Here is a 13,290-nt window from a genome sequence, read left to right as displayed (position 1 = left end):
CTTGATTTTGGCTCAAGTCATGATCTCAGTGAGATCAAGCCCCACGTCCGGCTCTGCACACAGTGGGGAGTCTGCTTGAGATTCTTTCTCTCCCTCTGCCCCTCGCCCTGCCACCCCTACTCTCTTTCTAAAATGAATAAATAAATCTTTAAAATAAAATATCACTCTGATTGTAGCAAAGAGAATGTCCTTGAAGGGGCAAAACTGGAAACAAGAACAGTGAACACACAAGCTATTAGATGCAGGTAGCTGAGATGGAGAAAAGTGGTCCAGGTAAAGTAGGACCTACAGACCTGGCATTTAAAGAAATGCAGGGTCAGGGAGAGGGAAGAGTTAAGGGGACTTCCAGGTTTCTGACTCAGACAACTGGGTAGGTGTTAGTGGTGGGTGAGAAGTGTTCGGAGGCAGAAGTTGCTTTTTTTGGCAAAAGCAAAAATACCTCTCGTCTTTTCTAGATTTCCTCTTTTCTAGACTATGAAATCAGATATCAATCTTTGTGTTACATTTTATGCCAAATAGTATTCAAGATTGGCTGGAGTTTTCCATAAGCGACCTACAAGTATAAAAGATGTGGTTCAATTTGTAAGGATTGGCACTTTGGAACAATTTTTAAATTTCCAGTCATATATCACTTCCCAATGCAAGACTGAGGTGACTAAAGCTTAGCCCTCATAATATCACTCCATAAGATGCTTAACACGGTCACTCTCCGTGGTTTTTTTTCTCTTATTTTAAAAAAATCAAAGTAATACATAGTCATAGTTTTAAAATACGTAGTCATAGTTTTAAAACTACTAAATGATGCTAAGTGGAAAGCAATCATCTTCCTGCCCAGATTCTACTTCCTAGAAATAACCACTTTCAGCTCTTTTGCTGTTTCATATGTTTACTTCCATATTTCTAATTAATGTACTTAGGCTACTATTTCTTGTTTAATTAAAGTGTTTGAATAAGGGGGGGCGCCTGGGTGGCACAGCGGTTAAGCGTCTGCCTTCGGCTCAGGGCGTGATCCCGGCGTTGTGGGATCGGGCCCCACATCAGGCTCCTCAGCTATGAGCCTGCTTCTTCCTCTCCCACTCCCCCTGCTTGTGTTCCCTCTCTCGCTGGCTGTCTCTATCTCTGTCAAATAAATAAAATCTTTAAAAAAAAAAAAAAAAAAAGTGTTTGAATAAGGGACACCTGGGTGGCTCGGTCAGTTAAGCATCTGCTTTTGGCTCACCTGCATCAGGCTCCCTGCTCAGTGGGGAGCCTGCTTCTCCCTCTCCCTCTGCCCCCCTGCTCCGGCTCTCCCTCTCTCACTCTCTGTCTCAAATAAATAGATAGATAGATAGATAGATAGATAAATAAATAAATAAATAAATAAATAAATAAATAAATAAACAAAACTTAAAAAAGATGAAGTACTTAAATAAGTAGTGCATTCATACGGCTCCAGAACAAAACACAAAAAGAGATACAGTGAAGAGCACCTCTCCTACCCCTTTCTCCGATCCTTCCAGTCCCTACCTTACTCTGCTTCTCCTCAGGTGACCACGGTCATTAGTTTTCTGTGCATATCAGTACACAAGAAAAGAACAAGATATATTTACGTTCTCTGCCTTTTTCTTTTTTTCATACAAAAAGTGGAACAGTACCCTGTATCAGCCATGATCAAGTAGGACATGTTGCAGTAACAAACAATCCAGACGTCTAAGTGGCTTCCTTCTCACTCATGTTCGACGGCCATCGTAGGTTATTTCACCTTGTCCTCACCTGGAGCTGCAAAAAAAAGATGACAGAGCCTCTGCCATCTGAGGCTTCATGCTTGCAATGTCAGGGGCGGAGAAGGTGACAAATTGCTCACTGGTCCCTAAAGCCTTCCTCCCAGAGGTGACACATATCATTTCTGTTCCCGGTCACTGACCGAAGCATGTCACGTGGACCTGGCAGCTTAGAGAGGGCAGGGGAGTGCAAACTTACCACCACTCAGGAGTCAGAGAGCCAGACGCGCTGGTGAACAGGCCTGATGATTACCTCGTATATGTACCGTTCTGCATATGGCTTCTTTCAGCTAAGAAATATTTCATGAATCATGCCACTTGGGTAAACAGAGCATCTTTACTGTTTTTTTTCTTAAGCAGATGGACGTTTGCATTATTTCCAATATTTCCTTTACAAACAAATGCTACAGTGACGATTCAGATGTTATCTTGCACACCTGTAAATGTTCCTCTAGGATAAATTTCCCTAAGTGGCATTGCTGGTTCACAGAGTGTACACCTTTGGGGGCCTGGGTGGCTCAGTCGGTTAAGCGTCCAACTCTTGATCTCAGCTCAGGGCATGATCTCAGGGTCGTGGGATTGAGCCCCGTGTGGAGCCCTGCTTCGGGCTCTCGCTCAGCAAGGAGTCTGCTCGAGATTCTCTCTCTCCCCCTTTCCCTTCCCCTCCCTCATTTTGTGCTCATTCTCTCTCTTCCTCTCAAATAAATAAAGTCTTAAAGAGTATACACCTTTGTAATTTTGATAGGCATGGCCAAATTGTCCTCCCCAGAGGTGGGGCCAGTTGACGGTCTTCCCCGCAACGTATGGCAGCATCTGCCTCCCCACAGCTTTGCCAAGGATGTGTATTACCACACTTTGGGGATGTCACCTGTCTGATAGGCGAAAATATTCTCATTTTACTTTTATATAGCATTTCTCCTTTTATGAATGAGGTTTTCTGCTACTTGATTTTTATAATTCAGATGTCTTATGATAATAAATGAGGATTTGCTTCATTAATATTATCCCCCCACCCCCCAAGCATGCACAGCGTCCTCCCCTGCCTCCTCTCTGTTCCATAGTTGCATCATGGTTTGGGGTCAATTTGGTGATCAGTTTGCCTTATTATGACATGTAAACACAATTAGCTAGAGCTTCAAAAGCGTATTATAATCATATTTCCTCTCATCTATTCTTCCCTCCACCCCTGGACTTAATAATTGCTATGTTGTTGTTGTTTTTTTAAAGATTTTATTTATTTATTCAACAGAGATAGAGATAGCCAGCGAGAGAGGGAACACAAGCAGGGGGAGTGGGAGAGGAAGAAGCAGGCTCATAGAGGAGGAGCCTGATGTGGGGCTCGATCTCATAACCCCAGGATCACACCCTGAGCTGAAGGCAGACGCTTAACCGCTGTGCCACCCTGGCGCCCCTGTTGTTGTTGTTTTTTAACTCACATACTATTCTTACAGTTTTTCTCATTTGCTTCATTCGATCAAGTGTGTTCCTATCATTAGTTTTTCCCAAGTATCAAACATAATATATAATTTATTGATTCCATCTTTGTCCTGGCGATTCCTTTCCAAAGCCACGTGTCTTTTACACCATCCTGCCTGTTCTTGGATTCCATGTCCTCCTTTTTCTTGGATTACTTCTTATTTAAGTAAAGCACATCATTCAGTACCTCCCAGGAAATTCTGTTTTTCTCTCTTTAATGCCTTTGTTCTAACCTCACCTTTGATATTGAATTAGTGTGACATTTTTTTTAGATTTTTTTAAAAAATTTTAAGAAATCTTTACACCCAACATGGGGCTCAAATTCACAACCCTGAAATCAAGAGTAGCACGTTCCACTGACTGAGCCAGCTAGGCACGCCTAGTGTGACATGCTTGAGTAAAGATCATTTTCCCTCCAAATTATGGAGACATTACTCTACTGGTTATTAGTATCCAGCGATGTAAAAAACTGGATTCAGTTCTGAATCTGTTTGGTAAAGAGGCTTCTGTTACCCTTCCAGTACCCATTCTCCTTTTTTCCTTTAGTGAAATGGTGTCTAACTTTCAACCTGGGGATTACACTTTCTAGCCTTCCTTGTGGTGCTTTCCAGACAGGGGACCAGGTTGTGGCCAGTAGAGTGTGAGTTAAAACTGTGTTTTCCATTTCAGGTTGTGACCTAGGAAGAATCAGTCCACTTTCACTTTCCCCTCTTCCCCATGGTGGGTGTAGACATGATGGAGGGAGGTGGGTGTAGGCATGATGAAGGGAGGTGGGGTGTAGACATGACAGAGGGAGGTAAACAAACTTTAACTTGAACTCAGAATTGGAAGCTGGATGTTGGGGATTCCTGAGCTGGCCTTCCAGCCCTCGACTCTACCTCTGAGCTGTGATGTGAGTTAGCAATTCATTTCTACTTTGAGTATGCCATTCCATTTTTTATCTCTCTGTGTTAAACTCCCTTAGATTCTTCCCTAATACATTGTTCCTTTCTGTATGGCCTGTTTTTCACCCCCCATCCTGAGAGTTTTGGGATTCTCTTTTTATCCCCAGTGTCCTGAAATTTCCTGATTAAAACCCCGTCGTGGGCCTTTCTAAATTCACTGGTGCAGTTTCAATCAGAATTATTGTGTTTCTCAGTTCTATGAAATTTTTTGTCTCATTTCTTCAAGAAGTTGTTCTTTCCCGTCTCATCTGTAGTTTCCTTCTGAAACTTCTCTCCCGTAGCACTTGTCATTCCTCACTTCTGTTTGCCTGCCCCACCCCCACTCTCTGGATTTTATCTTTCAGCTCCTCTTGGTGTTTTGTTTTGTTTCTGTGTTGTTTTCAACTTCTAAGAGTTCTTTCTCATTATTCTTTTTAACCCTTTGAAGGTATTAAGTGTAGGGTGTTTTCCTTCGATTTGTTGTTGCTGTTTTTACTTCATGTTACTTGTGGTGTCTCATGTCGGAAGCTTTTTCAAAAGTTCGATGATGTGTGCCATGTGTTCATATGTAAGAGTGAGGCAGCTCTAAGTGAATTGGCAGGGCTTGGCAGCCGAGGGTGACGGGGTGGCAAACAGGTTTTTTGGGGAGGCACTCCCAAATGTCAGTTTCCTGTTAACTTTTCTCCAGAGCACATTAATTTCTCAAGAGGAAAGGTCTATAGTTTCCTGGTGGGGGCGGAGCGGGGGTGGGGGAGGGGAACACACACCTCACCCTCAAAGTTGGGGGAAGGAGGGAGATCATACCCACACTCCCAACTAGCTTTCATTTGTAAAGGTGTTACCCATTCACTTCAGTGAGTCAAGGATTATAGCATATGCATGTTCTAACAAGTGTGTGTTTGTTTATTCATTTAACTGATATTTATAAAGAGTCCTTCACTGTGTGTGTGCGTGTGTGTGTGTGTGTGTGAGAGAGAGAGATTGGGGGAGAGAGAGCGAAAGAGATACTAGGAAGACAAAATTGAGAAAAAGCACATTCCGGCCTTGGCTTGTAGCGGATGTGATCACAGTGCATGTCCAGGTAAGGACTTCTGTACTGAGGATGGCGTGGAGGCCCCAGGGCAGCGCTGGGCAGGGGGTTCATCTCTATTTCATGGGGAAGGGGAAGGAGTCAGGTGGCCACCGACTCTTTTCCTTTCTACTCATTTCACAGGTACAGTTTCCCTTCCTGCTTCCCACCCCCAAAACAGATCTACCAATGATACACTAGAGACTTATATGCTTTGATAAAACCTTCGACATGCCAATGTCCTGAGAAAATGGGAGACTATCGGTCATTCCTAGCTTGGTATTAATTACCTAACCCAGGTAATCACTTACACTGAACCAAGCTATGGAATGTCAGATGGTAAGAAACAAAGATCTCTAGATGCCAATCGAAGAGAAAGCTGAATGTATCTGCTTGCCTGGAAAGAGTTATGTCATCTAGGTCGGAGTTCATTGGGTCTCAGAGCAAAAATCAAAAGGGCTGGATAGAGGGGCCTCTGAGTGGCTCAGTCAGTGAAGCATCTGACTCTTGATCTCAGCTCAGGTTTTGATCTCAGGGTGGTGAGTTCAAGCCCCACGTTGGGCTCTACACTGAGTGTGGTGCCTACTTTAAAAAAGAAAGAAAAGAAAGAAAAGAAAAGAAAAGAAGATAGAAAGAAAGGAAAGGCTAAATATAGAGCGAAAAAGGAGCAAGCAACAACCAAGGCAGTCTTGTGAGCTGGTCTCTGCGTGGTGCGCAAGGAAGATTGTAAAGTCCTCTCCGGGAAGGGTCGCTTTCCTTCCAGGCATCACGTCACTGAGTCTAGGAAGCTTGGATTCAAACGGATTCAGAAGGCTTCTGTACGATTGTGGAGGGCCCAGAGAAGGATTCAGCAGGCAGGATTTTTTGAAGATGATTGAAACTTAGCAGGGTTTTGTTGTTGGTTTGTTTCGTTTTTAAACAGGGACCAAGGGGCACCTGGGTGGCTCAGGTGTTAAGTGTCTGCCTTTGGCTCAGGTCAAGATCTTGGGGTCCTGGGATCAATTCCTGTGTCGGGCTCCCTGCTCAGAAGGGAGTCTGCTTCTCCCCCTGCTCCACCCTTGCCCCCTGCTCTTGCTCTCTCTCTCTCTCTCTCAAATAAATAAATAAAATCTTTTTTTAAAAAAGTTGATTACCATTTAGATGAATCAAAAGGAACTCACGCAGTCTTTTTGGACAGGCTTATCCATTCAGACACCCTCTTTCTCTCTATATGGTCTCTTTCTGTTGCCTTTCTCCTCCTTGGGTCTTGTTCTGTCTTCCTTTCCACATTCTCTCTCCCTACTTATTCCCAGGTTTTAATCCCCCCATGCCACCCAGGATCCACCTCTGTGGACATTTCCTAGCTCTACCCTTCCTCTATTACTATAGGGCCCAGATCCTTCACCTCTATTGTCTCTGAACTTCAGGAAATTGTACAAAATGTGGAACAGAACAATGATGAATATCTTCATATATAAAGATCTCTGATAACTTAGTAAAGAAAACTGAATATCCTAGCAGAAATGTGAGCACAGGACATGAAAAGATAATTTGCACATGCAGAAACACAAATGACCAGTAAACATGAAGGAATGTTTAGGATCAGAGGTAGTTCAAACATTGCAAGAGGCTCGATATCTTGTCTAGTAGTTGGCATAGATGTTAAATGTATATGGTGTGCTAATACACAACATTCATGAAGATGGGGGGAAGGGACCTTGTTATACTCTGCAGGTAGGAATATAGAAGTGGCATAGTTTCCTAAGACAACAAATTGGCTTTATTCCACTCCTATCGAAACATCTTAAAGGTGGGCAAAGAGAGATAATGGTGTATTATACATATGTTTAATTATGCACATGAATAATAAATTAATATCAGTATAATATTTGAAAAACCTAAGTGTCCAACAATAGGTAAATTAGGTAGTTTTATACTGTATAACCATTAAAATGATGTTATGGGAAATAATGATATGAAAATAACCAATATATATTAAAAAGTTTACAAGAGTATGTATGTATACATAGGTATGCATTGCCAAATGACAAAACAATTTAGTACTGAGTTTGATGTCCTGTATTCAGGGGAAAACAATTCATGGATTGGGAGAGTATAGCATTTCACAAGCAGTGGAGCTCTGTTCCTGAGGGATCTGAGCCAAGAGAAAGTTTTCTAGAACATTGGAAGAGGCAATGTGGAAATAGGGCATGGTAGGGTAGGAGACTGGGGATTTCCTTGTAAGGCTAGCAGGTCCTATTTTCTAGGGGAAGGTAAGCTAGCTAAAGCTGAGTCGGAGGATTGTGATTGGTGTATATTGGGTTTCTTTGGTAGGTGTTTCCCGTAAGTGCAGGCTGACTTAGCTTTACATTTGTGATGGGGGCTGGGGCACCGGGATGGCCTCCGTTTTGTGGGTCCTGGTGTGTAACTTGACTTTATCACTATACACGCATACACTCGTTCCTGCATGTTAATGGAAAAATAACCAAAAGATTGAATACCAAATTATTCAAAATATTTACGGTGGCTACATTTAGGTGATAGAGACTTTTAAAAATTTGATCTCTTTTAACTTTTCTATAATGAATAGGCATTATGTCCATAGCAAGTGAACAATAATGAAATATTTTCAAGTCAACTAGAATTCAAATTTCCCTCAGTTCAGGGGCGCCTGGGTGGTTCAGTTGGTTAAGCATCTGCCTTCAGCTCAAGTCACGATCCTGCGGTCCTAGGATCGAGTCCCGCATTGGGCTCTTCGCTCAGCAGGGAGCCTCCTGCTCCCCCTGCTTGTGTTCTCTCTCTCTCTCTCTCTGACAAATAAATATATATTAAAAAAATTTTCGCTCAGCTCATCTTGGGTGAAGAGTGAGGCAATTATAAGTGGAAAGAGCTTTAAATGTGGCCCATTCAAAACTCATTTACATTTGAAGAGAGGTCCCCAGACCTTAACAAAAGGAAATTCTGAGCCTCTGCCATTTTAGATCCTGCTGTATGAGCCGGCTGCCTTCAGGCAGAGCTGATAACGATATAGGGCTGATGGTTTCTGGGTCGGTTAATTTCTGGAAGAGAGTTTGGGAGACTTTCCAGAGGCAGGACTAGGATTTGCGTGGAGAATTTACAAGGGGAGAGCTGCGCAGAGATAGAACAGGTCCCAGCAGAAGGGAAGAGGTAGGGGGTCTTAGCACAGGAGGTCTTAGAGCAGAGCCTGAATGACTGTCAGGGGAACGGCATGAAGATCAAATGCCCTGTGGCTATTTTTGTAATATCTAGATTCTGTGTTTCTGTTTATCAGAGCAGCTCCCCAAATAGCACCAACGCAACCAATGGAAGAGAGAAGGCTGAGGGAGCTCCTGGCTGGCTCAGTCCTAGGCGCATGCCACTATTGACCTCAGGGTCCTGAGTTCGAGAAGCACCCTGGGTATGGAGATGACTTGATTAAATAAATAGATAAACTTAAAAAAAAAAAAAGATAATGCCAAGTTTATTGCTGACCGTGGTTAACAGAGAACAATACTGGCACAGAGCTTTGGCAGTGGCTGGAAGCAGGAGGGCAAGGTTGAAATTGGCTTAGAATTGGGAATTTGGCTTACCGTGGGTCTTTCACTGCAGGAGGCATGATCAGGATTGGGCAAGGATCAGGATACAGTCATCCAGAATTGGTGAGGATTTTGAGGTGAGGGAGCCAAAGAATCTTAAGGTGCAAAGTGTCTGTTGACGGTTTCCACTGAACAGTTGATGGGTCTTTCAGGAAGTTCCAGTCCTGGCTCCGATCTAGCCATTTGTCTGAGCAGACTCTTCTGGAATAATAAAGTCAGGCTAAAAAGGGCAGTGGGGACGCTCAAGGTAAATTAATGCCGACTGTAGAGTGTGAGAAGGGCAAGCAGTTTCAGTCCTCAGCTCCCAAGTTCTGTGTGGGGAGATGGTTTCCACTCTCAGATTTAATGTTGAGAGTAAGAGAAAAGTGCTCGTTTATACTTTTTCACTCACCTTGCTTTCCCAAGTTGGCTGCTTTACTGGGAAGAGTATACATTGATGGCAGTAAGTTCACCCGCCCTTTAGATTTCTTATCTCAGGTGAGCTCTTCTTATACAAATCAGCCCTGTGTCAATTTTAATATTTACCACTTACTGGATGCTGTGTGATCGGCCAGTCCCAAGTGCTTTACGTAAACCATTCAATCAACAAATTTTCATTACGTATGTACCATGAGTCAGGCTCTGTGCTGAGCATTTTGCATTCACTCATTCAACAACCTTTCAGTGAATACCTGTTTGGTCAAGCAGAGTGCCGGGTGCCCAACAAGCCATCAGGAGCAGGAGACAGCTCCTGTTCTCCCGTAGTTTGTACGCTGTGAAACTAACCTGCAAAGCAATCCTAAGGGATACGTCGAGCTAACACTCTTTATGGAGGGGGGGACAGGGATGCAGAGGGCTAAGGTGACTTGACCCCATCTTCCTGGTATCATGCAGTGAGCGTGTAGGCGCCCTGGTCAGTGTCACTCTGAAGACCCTGCCCTTAGCTTCTGGTGTTTGTCTCTTTGCCCTAGGCCTGGTCCCTCTGTTAGGTTTGTACTCAGGTCCCAAGTTCCTGAGCTGTGGAACTGAGAGCCCGAACTTCGACCCAGTGCCCTTTCTGGTCTTCACCACGTGGCTCTAAAACCTTTGCTCCCCAGTCAGCCTCCTGCCCACTGCAGGATTAAATGGGGAACTGCGCACTCTTGCCTGGTGCTAAAACTAGTCAGCAGCTCTCTCTTCCCTCAAGTAGTAGATCAATTGTCACCCCTCACTTCCTCCAGGGGGAGTGCAGGGTCCTGCTCTTCTACTCTTGAAACATGCCCAAGTTGACTCAGCAACGGAGAGACAGACTCGAAAGTAGAAATGAGTCAGGGCCACAGTTCAGGTTTTGTTACATCCCGCTGCAAGGTGTTTGAAAGATTGCTATTGTGCTCATCAGGACCAGGGAATACATAAATATTTTTAGTACATAAACAGCTGTGAATCGAGGTTATCCAAGATACATGACTAACATCAGGATTTGGGTGCTGACAGTATATTCAGGTGAAAAATTCTGGGAAAAGGAAGACTTTTCATTTGAAAGGATTGATTATCTCGCATACTTCCGAAACAGCTTGTAGAAATATAATGGACGGCCTTTATTTTTAAATTTTGAATATTTGCACAACATGTTGAGGGATTAAAAACCGGGGATTCAGGATCTGAGAGTTGACAAATGCTACGGTCCTGTCCTGTCTGGAAGTCTTTTGTGGAAGCATGCATGTAAGTGGTGATGTCAGCCTGTTGGCCATATTAGCACTAAGTCCAGGTCCATGCGGGAAGCCCACACCCCAACCTTTGCTCTTCCCTTTTGAGCAATGTATCCTTGGGCAGCTCTCCAGATCTGCACTCAGAGCTTTTGTCTGGCCCAGCGTGAAAGAACTTTTGAAAACCTAGACGCTTTCTATTATACAAATAGCAGCCGTGGTGATTGAAAACACAACTGAAATCCCATAGGGAAATTAGTCCCAGATGAAAACATACCTGAGATTAGAGAGCCTTATGAGAGGGAAACTCTTTACCCAAGGTGAGGATTGCTAAATGCTTAGTAGAGATCATGAACGTGAAAGGGTTTAATTCTTCCGAGTATTCTTTCATTTCGTTTCCTTTTGTCTTTGGAGAAAAGCCTTGTCATTGAACCATGACGTTCACGAAAGTTCTGAACTATCAGTAAGCACAGTCTACATTAAACCCTGCATCCCGCAAATGGGAAAACTGACAGCCAGGGAGGCTAAGTGGTTCCAGTAAGGCCACACCACAAATTCGTGTCAGGGCAGAGCTCAGAATCCAGGCCTCCCCACTAGGTGGGTGTTCTTTGCACGCAGCTCATTCAGTCTTTGTTTGCCTTCCATCCCTCCATGTCTGTGATGTCAGGTGTCAGGAGCACCCTGGACTTCTGCCCTGGTTTCCATTAGATTATACATTTCCTCCAGACTCACTTCCCTTTTTCTTGTCCCAGCTGTCTTCTTGCTCTTCCCTCTGCCATTCCAAACTGGGGTCCAGCCAGTCATGTGTGAGGCACACAATTCTGATTCTCCTTCTCTTCTACTTTCTCTTCTCTCCACTGACCAGAAATCACTCACCCTCTCTGTAACTCTCTCAGCTCAGTAACTCTCTAGGCTGCTAAACCCCGCACCTTATATGAGTCCCACAACTTCCTGTGGTACAGAGGGACAAAGTTTGGCAATCGAAGGGAGGATGTATTCATTAAAAGGGCTTTCGACTGTAAAGGACTTCAAGGCTTTCCCCCAAGGACTTTGCCACGAGCAGTGCCCACGAAAGCACCCGCTTATGATGAGGAAGTAACTTTAGTTTTACTGTGGGTAATTTGAAAAGCGTTTGTTCGTCCGGCCACCCATTTGTGATTTCATTTATGTAACGTATTCGTTGTGTTCCTACTATGTGCTGGGCCTGAGTCTGCATGCTGGAAATACAGTGGTTCAAGGTCAGACATCATCCTTGCACCCACAATCCTTATGGTTTATCTGGAAAACAGATATTAAGTAAATTACAGTAAGGTGTGGTGAGTGACTATTCTGAGAGGGGACGTATGAGAGTTCAGGGGGCAGAGCAGGAGGACCTAACTCAGTGTAGGCTTCCAAAAAGCCCTTCTGGAAGGAGCGCTAGAAGGATGTGCAGGACCTGGTGAGATGGAAAGAGGAGATGGTGGGGGAGGTCTTAGCAGGAGACTAAGTGAGGTCATTTGAGGAACCGAGAAGGGTCTGTGTGTCTGAAGGACAGATTAGGAACAGGAGAATGCTTGCTCTCAGGTGAAAGGAAGAGGTGAGCTCCCTCCAACCAAAGATGGCCTTGTACTCCATGCCAAAAATTTTGGGCTTCGTCCCAAGGGCAGGGGGAAACCACTGCAGTGTTTTTTAAGCTGGGGAGAGACACCGTCAAATTTGCCTTTTTAACCATTAATTCTGGCTGCAATTGGAGAGAATGTTGAGGGACAATTGAAGACAGGAAGTGGGGCTCTCTGTCATTACTCCAGGAGAATAATGATGCCTTTGGCTGGAGTAGAGGCAGAAAGTCCTGGGTAGATTTGAGATAGGTGTAAATGGTAAACCCAACATATTTTTGGTGTGTGATGAGCGTGCGTGCGGCGTAGGAGAAGGGGAGGGATTGAGAATGATGGTTGTCTGGCTCAGGTATCCGCTAGGTCGTGAGAAAAAGAGAGTGTGTTTGTTGGAATCACATTGGATTAACCTATATCCGTGCGGGAGGAGCAACAGGGAGGAGCTAACTAGTGCAGGGAAGGCTGGATCGCCCCTGCATTTACTTATTTGGTGAATTTGGACAGCCTTTACTTACGTATTTAGTTTTTTTTTTTAAATTCAATCATCACTGTTACGTTTTATACATAATAATATCTAGTTGTCTTTTTAGTTTTTAAATTATTTTAGGACACACACATTTAGATATTCTCCCCTATTCGCGTATATAAAGCTCTCATTCTTTTTTGTGTGTTTTAATGGCATAGAAGGCACATACAGAAAAGCATATACAATGCAAGTATATCCACAGCTCATTGAATTCTCACGAAGATAATTGGACATCCGTGGAACCACCGCCCAGGTCACAGAACACTACCAGATCCCCCCAAAACTCCCTCATGCACCTTCCAGTCGCTACCCACTGTCCCGGCTGCTAGAACCCTAGATTAATTTGTCCTGTTCTTAAAATTTATATGCACGGAATCACACAGTATGTAATCTTCTGTGTTGACTCATCCTTTTAAACGACTATGTGTTATTCCGTTGTATGAATGTATCGTAATTCATCTAACCAATCCCCTCCAGTTGGTATTTAGGTTGTATCCATCATTTGTTATCACAGACAGCGCGGCAATAAAGTCCTCATAAATAACCTCAAAATAGTACCAGTCCATCAGGGATGTTTTCTAGCTGGAAGCAACATAAGAACCACCTAAAAGCTGCCTGAACAGTCAGGACATTTATTATCTCGCTTGGAAGTCTAGAAGGAAGCCGTCCCAGCCCTGATTGAGGTAATGGCCCAAATCTCTTACT

Source organism: Ursus maritimus, unplaced genomic scaffold (genome assembly GCF_017311325.1).
Source record: "Ursus maritimus isolate PB19 unplaced genomic scaffold, ASM1731132v1 scaffold_20, whole genome shotgun sequence".
Classification (NCBI taxonomy): Eukaryota; Metazoa; Chordata; class Mammalia; order Carnivora; family Ursidae; genus Ursus; species Ursus maritimus.
The sequence above is the reverse complement of the archived record's forward strand: the minus strand, read 5'-3'. Positions refer to the sequence as shown.